This window comes from Eutrema salsugineum, unplaced genomic scaffold (genome assembly GCF_000478725.1).
Source record: "Eutrema salsugineum unplaced genomic scaffold, Eutsalg1_0 scaffold_15, whole genome shotgun sequence".
Lineage (NCBI taxonomy): Eukaryota > Viridiplantae > Streptophyta > Magnoliopsida > Brassicales > Brassicaceae > Eutrema > Eutrema salsugineum.
Genome location: NW_006256867.1, coordinates 5,608,320 through 5,621,198, shown reverse-complemented (window position 1 = coordinate 5,621,198; position 12,879 = coordinate 5,608,320).

Below are 12,879 nucleotides of genomic sequence, written 5' to 3'. Positions count from 1 at the left end.
TATTGCTACACATGCATCTTTATGATAAAACTAATTTTTCTAAGTATAGCCGACTTTTTTGTCCAAATGTTTTTTTGGGACAATGTTATCATCATCTAAACAAAAATAATTTTTTTAATTATTATATATAAATTAACATTCCAAAAGTATTTTTTTAAAAATAATATAGTTTGAGTAAAAACCTGTTAATCAGAGATTATTATTTGGAAAAACTTTATAATTCTATTAAATTTTCAGTATTTATTGATATTTTATACTTTCCTGCAAGCAAAACATTTTAAAAAATACATTAGATCAATTTAAATATATAACTTTTACACATTTAAATGGAAGATAATATAATAATAGTTTAAATATTATCAGCAAAGTTTGAAAAACACCATACATGAATAAATTTCAAAAAATAAAGAAGCCAATACATAATAACTAAATTTTATCATTGGATTATTTTATAAATAAAACCTTCATCATTTAACAATAGTGAATCCATAGATCTTATGTCAACAGTGTTAAAAAACTTGTAACTGTAGCAGACACTGTATTGCCTTTAACAGGTGAATCTATGCTTGAAAAAATAGAATGCTTACCTATCTCTAAATTATTAAGAATTTTGTGCTATTAGTTATATATAATTTTGTAGAAAATTATATATTCTTAATGAAAAGTTGTGCCTTTTTACTAAGTAATTGTGTCTTTATTTTAAAAAGATATAATGTTTCAATATTAAAAGATGCAATGTTTTACCTAAAAGACTCGTTTGTTGAACTCCTTGAGTAAAACTATGGTTAGTAAATAATTATGATATGGTATAATTTTAAAATTAATAATATAAATTATGTGAAAAATGCATAAATCCAATTACGTACTTAATCAAATGTGGAACTTGATTTTTTTTTTGTCGACTAAACAAATTTTATTAAAATCAATACTAGTTTACAAAGTCATTAAAGAAACTTCAAAAGCAAATTAGTACATAAAAAGAAATATGCGCCAATATTCAAGTCAATAGAAACAAAAAAAATGAATTTTACAATGTTTTTTTTTTTTTTGCGAAGCCTTACTTGCTAACAGTTTAGTAAATCTATTATTTTCCTAATTTGAGATCGAACTTGTGATGCGAAAGTTATGCATGACTATCTTCTCTTTATGGGAATATGCACATCGCATTACAAAACTCAATGCCTTCGTTGATTGGTCTGGATATTCGACAATTATACCAATTATTCTGTATTAAAGTCATTTTTGAGAAATGTTAACTTTGATTTACCCTTGATCTGATCCCAATTGATATCCAACCTTGTCTCGTTAAGAGTTTGTCTTGGTAATTTCGAGATATTATCCTGCAACCATTCTACAAAACATGTCTTCCAATAGTGTGCATTCCTTGATCCAAAATGTGACAGATTTGAATGCATTCACTTTGCAAAGGGATAACACTCTCACCATAAAACCAACAAATTATGAATGTTAGTTTGGAATACAGAGAGAGTGATCCTCGTGAGAAGTATTTGTGGATACACTGAGTTGGAGATAAATTCGATCCTTCCTACGTGGACGAACGGTGTGCTTGGACATGGCGTCCATGGATTTTTTGCAGGTACAACCCACATGGGATGAATAACCCACCTTACGGCCTAATATAACCTAAGGATATAGCAGCGAGCCTAAGAAGCCGCACTGAGGAAAGGAGAAAATTTCCAGAGAGGCGAGGAAAAAGAGTCAGCAGAGTGGAACCCCGACGACAAGATGGGAGAAATGAACCAGATGTAGAAAAGAAGGCGACGAAAACCCTAACGAAGGGGAAAAATAAGGAATGGCGGATGTAAATGGTTTGATGAAAGAATAGAAGAAGAAGTCCTTTCCCAGCTATCTCGCCATTGAATACTCCTCTCCGACTCTCTCATGACATAAATTGGCTATGACATTCGGAGTGTTTACCCCGACGAGGCAGGACAGTGGAGAGTTAGTCTACTCCTTGATGTCGTGTCTCCGGAATGACACCTTTTAACCGGACCACCCGAGGGCATGCTGATCTATGGACAGTCGAACTGTCTACTGGGAATCTCAACGGAATTACATCATGCAACCTAGGACTGGCTCCCTTTGCGGATCTGTCTGCCAGTTTCAGTATGCTTCGTGGACGATAGCTCTCCCTTAGAGAACTGGATATCTCTAAGGGATCAGCCACAGAGTATTACTGGACTGGCAGAGTGGCACCTCCTCTGGGACCTGACTAATGGCCAGGTATTGTGCCTTTCATGGTTTGAGCCCACGGCTCAATGTCACTTTGTCCACGGTGGGTGACTCAGGCATCACATCTTTCGTGGTCCATGGTCCCAGGTCATTTCACGCACGGTGTCTGACTCAAGCAATGCGTTCTTCATTTGGTCTCCTGGTCCCTGGTCATTCTTCCACAGCGGATGACTCAGGCACTGTGTCCTCCATCGAAACATCATGCGCCTCAGGTTAAAAAGGTGACTCAGGCAATGCATCCTTCATCTAAAATGCGTTACGCGCTTCATACGGGATGTCCAGTCAGGTACGACTAACGAGGGGGGGGGAACGTTTGTTTCCAGCAAGTATAATTTCCACATCAGGGGCTAGCTATGCTAACCTGCGAATTGGGGACAAATTATTGGGGATAAATTTGATCCTTCCTACGTGGACGAACCACATGCTTGCACGCGACATCTATGGTTTTTTTGCAGCCGGCTCTCCTGGACCAAATTGGGATTCATATTGGGGTTACGACTCAATATGACCTAAGCATATAGCACCAGACCTCGAATCCATATGGATTCTGAGAGATCTAGCACAATGGGCCACCTGTTCCCGGGTTCCTCGTATCTGACAATGCAGGCTACACTATAAGAGAAAAGGAGGTTGGAAACTGAGTGGTTAGGAGGAGGAGAGGTCACATTCCCTATATCATAGGTCTAATTTCGGTAATCAAAGAAGGGTCGATAAGGATGTGTGACCCGCACAGGTACCCGAAGAAAGGAGTCTTCCATGGAAACAACCCCAACAGCCCTGTTCCAGTATCGAGGGATCCGGACCAGGTATGAATAATCATATGAGCGAGAAGAACTGTTTAAATTTCCCTCTATTCGACAATAGGAATATGCCTAAGTCTGATTTAATTTCTCATGTCCTTGAAAACCCACGATATTGGCATTTAATGCATCATTGTTACACTGTCAGATGACAATGACCGTTCACAGAAGCCAGGGGAAAAGCAGAGGTTCAGCAAAGGCTATACCGCGCCTGAACCGGTCACCCGACCCGTACACTAGGGATAAAAGAGACGCGCCAAGGAACGGTCTCGCAGCAGACAAAACACGGCAAGGAAAGTTGATGAGAAGGTCAGAACCGTGACGCAAGTACAAGATTCAGATCCAATCAAGACGGATCGAGGAACAACCCGCCCAACTTACGATCCAAGGATCGACGCGGTATACTAACCAGGGTCAGGTAACATCTTATAAATTTTTTGTCTCTTCCAACGATGAAGGGGATCACTCTTTTTGCTATCTTAAGGATCATATTATCTTTCTAGATACTTGTGATCCTTGAGATTTAGCATCTTATACTTTTCGGTCATTACTCCGACCAACTCTTCAATTCCTCTCCACGGAAGTTCCAAACCATGGATCATTGATAACACCGTATTTTGACCACTTTTATGGATCGACTTTAAATGCTTTTCAAATGTTTTTTATTTCTTTTAAGTGTTTTTATTATTGGATTCTAGTATTTGTAGTTCCAAAACTCTTTTCAGGTAATTAAGGCAAAGGGAGTGCATTTTGGAGCAAAAGATCATTTTGGATAAATTCAGGCCGTCAGAAGTTTCACATCCGATGAAGATATTTTCACCGTCTGACCATCCCCAAAATTGGACCTAATATAAAGGAGACAACTAGCTTTTAAATGCAATTGGTTTGGATACAATTCAATGGTTAGATCTCTGGATATCCTAGATGAACTGAAGACATATTCTGCAGTCTCGCGAAAGAAGCAAGCACATATTCTGCAGTCTCGCGAAGGAAGCAACCTCACAAGCCAATCTCCGCGGGTCCAAGGGCTACGACCGCAGAGAACACACTCTTGGCCACGGTTAGGAGTCTCTGGCCGCGGCCAAACCCCCATTCACCACGGGTAGAAGCCTCGCGACCAGGACTGACTAAAAGGCAGGCCCAAGACCCCGTTTCAAGCTCAATTCGTCTTCTCTTCAAAGAAAACCCTAAGGATGACTGGACAGAGTTGAAGACCTATAAATATGTATCTAAGCAGACCTATTTTCGTGTGCCTCAGAAGAATCCCTTTTGGGTGCCACCAAATTTAGTTTTCTAGGGTTTTTATGTTTTTATGTTCTTAGTTCTTAGTTTAGGGAGATAGAGATTTCTCTTGAACCCTCTTTATGTTCTACTCCGAGCTTGGATCTCGAAATCGAGATGCTTCTCCTTCATCTCCTTGTCTTTTTTTCTCTACTTATTTCTTTTAATTACTTTATGCACGTTTTGGAATAATGAGGTATGAGTTTAAAGGCTCCATCGAAGGGAACCGAATATAATCGGTAGGGATCTTCGTGAGATAAACCAAACCAAATTCTAGAAATTTTTCTTCTAAGCTTATACTTAAAGCATGGATCTACCGTCGCAAACTAGAGACTGATCTTGGTCCTTGGTGTTGCAAAAGTATTCATCCAGGGCCAGATCTAGCTTGAGAAGAGCAGATCAACCATAGGAGTGGAAACCTACCTATGGGTGAACTGTGAATGTTGACAAGTATTAAGCATGCTTGCATCTTTTTCCTTCCAGGACCAGAGTGGAAACCTACTGGTCATGATTGTGAGAGATAGTTGGTTATGATCACAACCGTGACATATTCATACATTCGTGACTCGAGTTCTATAAATTTACTAGGATCAATATTAAGAGTTTTGTTTTGCGTGATTTGAATCGATCATATCCCGTAGACATCCTTTATATTCAACATCAATTTATTCACTTCTAGTTTAAAACCCTTTTTAAACTCGTTTTAAAATTCTTTTTTAACATATATATATATATATTGGGCCGTCGCTTTCCACTGGAGAGATCCGCACAACCGCTGTCTCGAACCGTGTCATCTCCTCGATACCGAACTCCTTAGCAAACCATTCAGATACGCCGGAACTTTACTGTGACTCGGGAATCTCCTCGGATCTCTTGATTCAGATCAGATCACGAGCGAGAAATTTCTGAATCCCATACACTCTCGAGGAAGGTTTGTTCGGAGAGAGTCATAGCCGCTCGAGTAGACTATGGGTCGAATCAGGTCAACGCTTAATGGATCCGGTTTGACATGATCGGTGTAGATCCAAGTTCCTCCAACCTGTTTCTGCCTCTCGAAGATGACCACCGAGTGAACTTTCCCGTTGTAGCTCTCGCGCCGCCACTAGTTTGGCGGCTCCAGCTCCGATAACAGCCACATTGCATGATTTGATTAATGATGATGAGTATGATGCCATTCTGTAATTTAAAATTTAAAATCCAAAAATGCAGTCATTGTTCAACGAGCATTAAGTTTCAAAGTCGTAAAATAGTAAAAAAACTGCTCTGTAAGTTTTGGAAAAATGGGTAAAGAAACCTTGACCTTTACCAAAAACGTAAAACAAATCCTAATTTTTTTTGTGGGTTTTAAAATCTTGACCTTCTAAAAAAAAAAAAAATCCACCCCTCACATTAACTGACGGTAACATGTGATAAACATGCTTTAATTACATAAAATAAAAAAAATCAAAAGAGATTAGGTTGTCTTCTTCCTCTTTCATCTTAATTTTTTGATGGACGACCTCGAGGCTTTTTTGGGGGAATGATATCTAAATCATTTGAGCAGCTTTGCTTGGTATATCCTTATCTCCAACTAGATAGAATCAAGATATATGGTAAGGTCAGGGTTTTTTGACCTATTTCCCGTAAGTTTTAGTTGAATGAATATTATTATAATTGTGGGAACCAAGTGACTATACATCTTTGGATGGACCCATCCATCAATGGCGGAGCTAGAAAAAAACTTTACGGAGGTCAATTTTAATTTATAATGTATTATAAACAAATTTTACGGGGTCATTTAGCTAAATTATTAATATCATATCTAATTTTTACATAAAAAATACAAATATTTATAAAAAAAATTTGAATTTCACCTGGGTCAATTGCACCCCCTCCCAACATGCTCCCTCCGCCACTGCCATCCATACAGAAAAAGCTTATTGCTCTCTCCAATTATACATCTTTGTAAGGGAAATTTATTCCTTTTCCCTTATCTTCTCTTCTCTCCTAACAATAATTTTCCATCCGTAAAACACCTTTTTCTGTGTGTCTGCAACAATGGTTAGTTGCTTTTCTGTCTCAGTGTCATGTGATCAAGTTTTGAATCAAGTCACTCAATGGTTATGCGTCTAAGAAAGCTATATTCACAAACTTGTTGGAGATGTGTGAACCAAATGTGGAATTTATGGATTAAAGATTATCATTTAGGTTTAGTCTATAAAGTGTGATTGGTTTTGGTTAAACGGACTTCGGTATTAGATTATAAACTATGAACATGTAGGTTATATGCATAGAGAGCAATTTAGATGTCATTTGTATTATATGATGGGCTGAATCAAATGACAAAATACGGAATCGGTTAAGTGACGGTTTTTGGATTTGGTTATGATCCATAGCTCATGTATGTTTAAAGGTATATAATTTGGTTCAATATATACCATGAAGTGAGGAAGTATATAAGATGGAGACAAGTGTAATAAAACTTGGTGAGTAAGCTATTGTGAGCTATGTGGCAGCCATGGAGGAAGTTAAGGCATGTCATACATGTGTTTACCAATGTGGCAAATGGAGAGGAAATTAGGGAGCTTTGTCTCCAAGCTAAAAGAAAACTTAGAGATGAAGTTTTTTGCTCTTGCTCTCCTATAAATAGATGCATCCAGCTCCATCTAAAGTGATAGCTTTGGTCATTTTAGTTTTGACACAAGTTAAATTTCACTCTCTCTTAAAGCATACTTCTCTCTATTCTCTACAAAAGCACCCATCTCTTGGTAGAAGAATAATTTGGATACATAGAGCTAGAAGATCATCTACCAATCATCTTCTTGCAAGATGAGTTCAAATAAGTTTTCTAAACTTCCTAAAATTTTTATGCAAGTATTTTCATATAGTAGATCTTGGGTTAAAAGAATTTTAATATTTAAATTCCTATCAAGTTTCCAACAAATGGTATCAGAGCCACCTACTACATGGTATATTTGCATGTTTTGTTTTTCATAATTTGGTGTTATGGTTAGTTTACATCAAATTTGTACATTCAAAGCTTTTGAGTTTTTTAAAAGCATGCATGATATTCATGATTTAAATATCATGAATCATAAGGTTTATGAAGCATAATTTTGGATTTAAGATTTAAAATCTCAAAAAACTTTGTTTTCATGTAAAAATGATTTTTTTAGCTAAAGGTTGAAGACAATGGTATTTTAGTAATGACTTAAAATGAATTTAATTAATTAAATAAAAAACTCAATTTGAATTTTAGAAATAGAAACTTAAAATAGCAAGATGGTGGGTTTGATCTCTGACTAATTCATTTTTTGGTAGTGTTTTCCCAACACTTAAACCATCTATGCTAGTTTATCTTTCGGTTAGGAAGTCACAAAGTCATTTTGTGAATAAGGTTTAATTAAGGAAAATTGTTAATCGAATGTTCTCTACTGATTCAAGTTGTGAATGATCTTAACATCCTACCAAAGTGGGCTCTCTTGAGATAATTATTCAATGAATGTTGAATTAATTAGAGTGCGGATAGGTGATGATTATTAGGTGCCATGTCTACGATGGTAAGCCCAAAGGATAACCCATTGTAAGACAGAGCTATTTTCATTTGTTTGTGATTGCATTGAGCCATCTATTGTGAGTCATGACTGATGTCCAAAGACTAAAGAAATGATGTTGCACTGATGTCTTGTTAGGAAATATAAAATTTCCACATTCGATTAAGTTTTTGTGTAAGTATAACATAAGTTTTCCTTAATTTTTCAGTCATGCAGACTGCACCTAGTATCTCCCCTAACCTGAGTTCGGTTCCAATGCTGAATTGATCTAAATTTTCAGAGTGGAAAGATAGATTGATGATAGCCCTTGCGTTAATGGGCCATGATCTTGCATTAAAGGAGGACTGTCCTACGGTAACGGTTTCAAGTACTGATCAGGACTGCAGTAAACTTGAACGTTGGGTAGCCTCGAATCGTACGTGCCTTATGTTGATCAAGCACTCGATTCCTTTGGTCTTTAGGGGCTCTGTGTCCGATGAGGTGATTTTGGCTAAGGAATATCTCGATGTCTAGAGAAAAGTTTTGCCAAGAATGATAAAGCTGAAACAATCACGCTTTCGGCGGAACTTGTCTCTATGAGGTACAAAGACAAGGAAAATATACGAGAGTGCATCTTGAAAATGTCTAATCTTCAATCGAAGTTAAAGGCACTTGGACTTCATTTGGCAGACGATGTCCTAATGTGCCTTGTCCTCATATCGCTTCCTGGACAGTTTGCTCATTTTAAAGTGAGTTATAATTGTCAGAAAGACAAATGGAGTCTTAATGAGCTCATAGCTCATTGTGTCCAGGAAGAGGACATGTTAATTAAGGAAAAGACAGAAAGTGCTCTCATTGCCACCATCTCAAAGGGAAAATCACCTAAACCTGGAAAGAAGAAAAACATTGCTGATTCAGGATCTGGATTAGGACAAACAGGCAACAGGTATCAACAAAGAACAAAAGTGTTTCTTTTGCCACAAGAAGGGTCATATGAAGAAGGCATGTCCTGAGTATCACACTTGGTGTGCCAATAAGGGTACGACTCTCGTTTTGGTTTGTTCTGAGTTCAATTTAGTTCCTGTACCTAAGAATATTTGGTGGGTTGATTCAGGTGCAACAACTCACATAAGTGTGTCAATGCAGGTTTTCCTCCATTACCACAAACCTAATGAAGCTGAAAAGCTGATTTATGTAGGTGACGGTAAAAGAGTTAAAGTGGAAGCAATCGGAAGTTTTAGGATTTTGTGAAAGACCGGTCTTTTTTGGATTTTGAAGGGGTTTATGTTGTACCGTCTTTAGACGTAATTTAATATCGGTATCCATGTTAGACAAGCTTGGGTATTCTTGTTATTTTGGAAACCATAAGGTTACCCTTTTAAATAATTCGAATGTAATAGGCATGGGTCATTTAGCTAATATAGATAATATTTATGTATTAGACTCTATTGCTTCTTATCCTGAAAATTTGCATATTGACACATGTGGTACAAAACGAAAATTGATGAATGAGACATCCAATGCGCTATGGCATAAACGTTTGGGCCATATCTCTGAAAAGAGAATTATGCATCTCATTTCAGATAAAGTTTTAGAAAATCTTGATTTTTCGGATATTGGCCAATGTGTCAATTGTATTAAGGGAAAACAGACAAACCAAATAGAGAAGGATACACATCGATCTTCAGGAGTCTTAGAGTTGATACATATGGATGTGTGTGGACCATTCCCTACAGCATCATGGAATGGACAACACTATTTTGTATCATTCATAGATGATTATAGTCGATATGATCATCTTTACTTGTTGCACGAGAAGTCACAGGTTCTAGATGTTTTCAAAGTGTTTAAAGCTGAAGTAGAACTTCAACTTGGAAAACACGTTAAGGCCGTTAGATCTGATCGTGGTGGTGAATACTATGGTAGATATGACGGATCAGGTGAACAACGACCAGGGCCGTTTTCTAAATACCTAGAGGAGTGTGGAATCATTCCGCAATACACCATGCCGGGTACTCCAAGTATGAACGGTGTAGCGGAAAGACGAAACTGGACACTTCAAGACATGGTGAGAAGTATGATATTGTTCTCTACTCTCCCAAAGTTTCTCTGGGGTGAGGCAATAAAGACAGTGGCGTATATTCTGAACAGAGTGCCAACTAAAGCAACAACTAAAACGCCTTTTGAGTTATGGACAGGAGAATGTCCTAGCTTAAGGCACTTCCACGTATGGGGATGTCCAGCAGAAGCTCGACAATTTAATCCAAACGAAAGAAAGTTGGATCCCATAACAGTTATTTGTTATTTCGTTGGTTATATGGAGAAATCTAAGGGGTATAAATTTTATGATCCAGATAGACGACGTTGTTTGAAACAGGAAACGTTGTGTTCTTTGAGGATATGGAACTTGGAGATGGGAACAAATAAAATACAGATCTTTTATTTGATAAGGAAATAAATCAAAATTCAGGATCCCATAGTGAAATGGTTTTAATTCCTCCCATTGAAGTTGAAGTTGGAAAACACATAGAAAATGTTGACTCAACTGCAAATCAAGAATGTATCTCTGAATCTCATGAGGAACAAGTTATTTGATCTCAAGAACAAATTCCTTAAGAACCTCAAGAATTAATGCCATTAAGGAGATCCACTAGAGAGAAGAAAAAGGTCATTTCAGATGATTACGTGGTTTTTCTTCAGGAATATGAGGATGGCATTGGGTTGATAGACGATGATCCATTAAGTGTCTGTCAAGCTATCCAAAGTGTTAACTCTGATGAATGGACAGATGATATGGGAGAAGAGTATAAATACATGATGGAAAATGGCGTTTGGGATCTTGTCGCGTTACCAGAAGGTGTTAAACCCATTGCTTGTAAATGGATCTTTAAAACCAAACGATGCAAATGGTAAAGTGGAAAGGTATAAGGCTCGCCTTTTTGCTAAAATATTTACTCAAAAAGTAAGGCATTGATTATCAAGAGACTTTCACTCCGGTATCAAAGAAAGACTCTTTAATGATAATTATGGCTCTAACAGCTCATTTGGATTTAGAGCTCCATCAGATGGATGTGAAGACTGCATTTCTCAATGGTGACATTGAAGAAACTATTTACATGCAACAGCCGGAAAACTTTGTGGTAGGTGACCCAAAGAAAGTTGTATGCAAATTAAAGAAATCTATCTATGGATTAAAGAAACTGTCTCGTCAATGGTATCGCAAGTTCCATCAAGTAGCCACTTCATCTGGTTTTGAAGTGAATCAAGTTGAGGATTGCATATACCAAAGGATCAGTGGGAGGAAGTTTATCTTCATGCTCCTGTATGTCGATGACATTCTAATTTCCAAAAACGATGTAGGTTTGTTGAAAGACACTAAGAAATTTCTCTCTGAGCAATTTGAGATATAAGATCTTGGTGAAACCTCTTTTGTATTGGGTATAAGAATACATCGAGACCGTTTTCGAGGTATATTAGGTTTATCACAAAAGAGCTACATCGATAAAGTTTTAGAACGGTATGGCATGAAAGATTGTAAATCGATGAACACCCCGATTTCTAAAGGTGATAAATTCAGTTTAGATCAATGCCCCAAAACTCAGTGAGAGATTGAGAAAATTCAGAAAATTCCTTATGCTTCAGCAGTTGGAAGTCTGATGTATGCACAAGTGTGTACACGTCCAGACTTGGCATTTGTTATTGGGATGTTGGGGAGATACTTAAGTAACCCAGAGATCAAATATTGGAAAGCAGCTAAATGGGCGATGCGATATCTGCAGAAAACTCGGAATCTTATGCTCATTTATAGACGAGGTAACCAGCTCGAGATCACTGGTTATTCTGATTTTGACTATGCTAGATACCTTGACAGTCGTCGATCTACTTTGGGCTATATATTCATGCTTGCTGAGGGAGCTATATCGTGGCGAAGTGACAAGCAAAAGTTTGTGGCTTCATCCACTATGGAAGCAGAATATGTGGCATGTTATGAGGCATCCAATCATGCTATATGGATGCGAAACTTTGTCACAGAGCTGCATATAATTCCAGGTGTCGAAAGACCCCTTAAAATTTTCTGTGACAATAGTTCGGCAGTGTTATATGCGAACAACAATAAAGGCACAATAAAGTCGAAGCATATAGACATTAAGTATCGTGTTGTGCGGGAAAGGATCCAAAGTGATGTAATTTCAGTTGATCATATAGGCACAAACTCCATGATAGCGGATTCGTTGACTAAAGGTGTTCCACCTAAGGTCTTTTGGGAGCATGTTGCTCATATGGGTTTAGATGATATATCGATTTAGTGGGAGTTTTGTATCTATTTTGTAATGTTCTATTTTGGTTATGTGCATATATGGTTAAGGAAATAAAGTTTGAACACTATTTGGTTTAGTGTTTGTATCATCACTTTGTGTTGTTTGTTCATAAGGTTGATCTCGTTAAGGTATGACCAGTTGAAAATAGGCACAATGATCACTTTTTGCGTGTAATTTTCATGTTATGCATCCATGTATGGTATAATGTCATTTTATTGTGTTAATGTATGTGATCATTGTAGATCTAATTGCGTCTTATTGCAGTTATGTCTTTTTGGTCCGATATTAACATGGTATATGGACAAGGCTGTTTCAATACTAAGATTAATGATAATCATAAAGAGCGCTTATTAGGATTAACCCATAAATTGTCTTGGTCACATAGATTGTTGGAGATGTGTGAACCAAATGTGGAATTTATGGATTAAAGATTATCATTTAGGTTTAGTCTATAAAGTGTGATTGGTTTTGGTTAAACGGACTTCGGTATTAGATTATAAACTATGAACATGTAGGTTATATGCATATAGAGCAATTTAGATGTCATTTGTATTATATGATGGGCTGAATCAAATGACAAAATACGGAATCGGTTAAGTGACGGTTTTTGGATTTGGTTATGATCCATAGCTCATGTATGTTTAAAGGTATATAATTTGGTTCAATATATACCATGAAGTGAGGAAGTATATAAGATGGAGACAAGTGTAATAA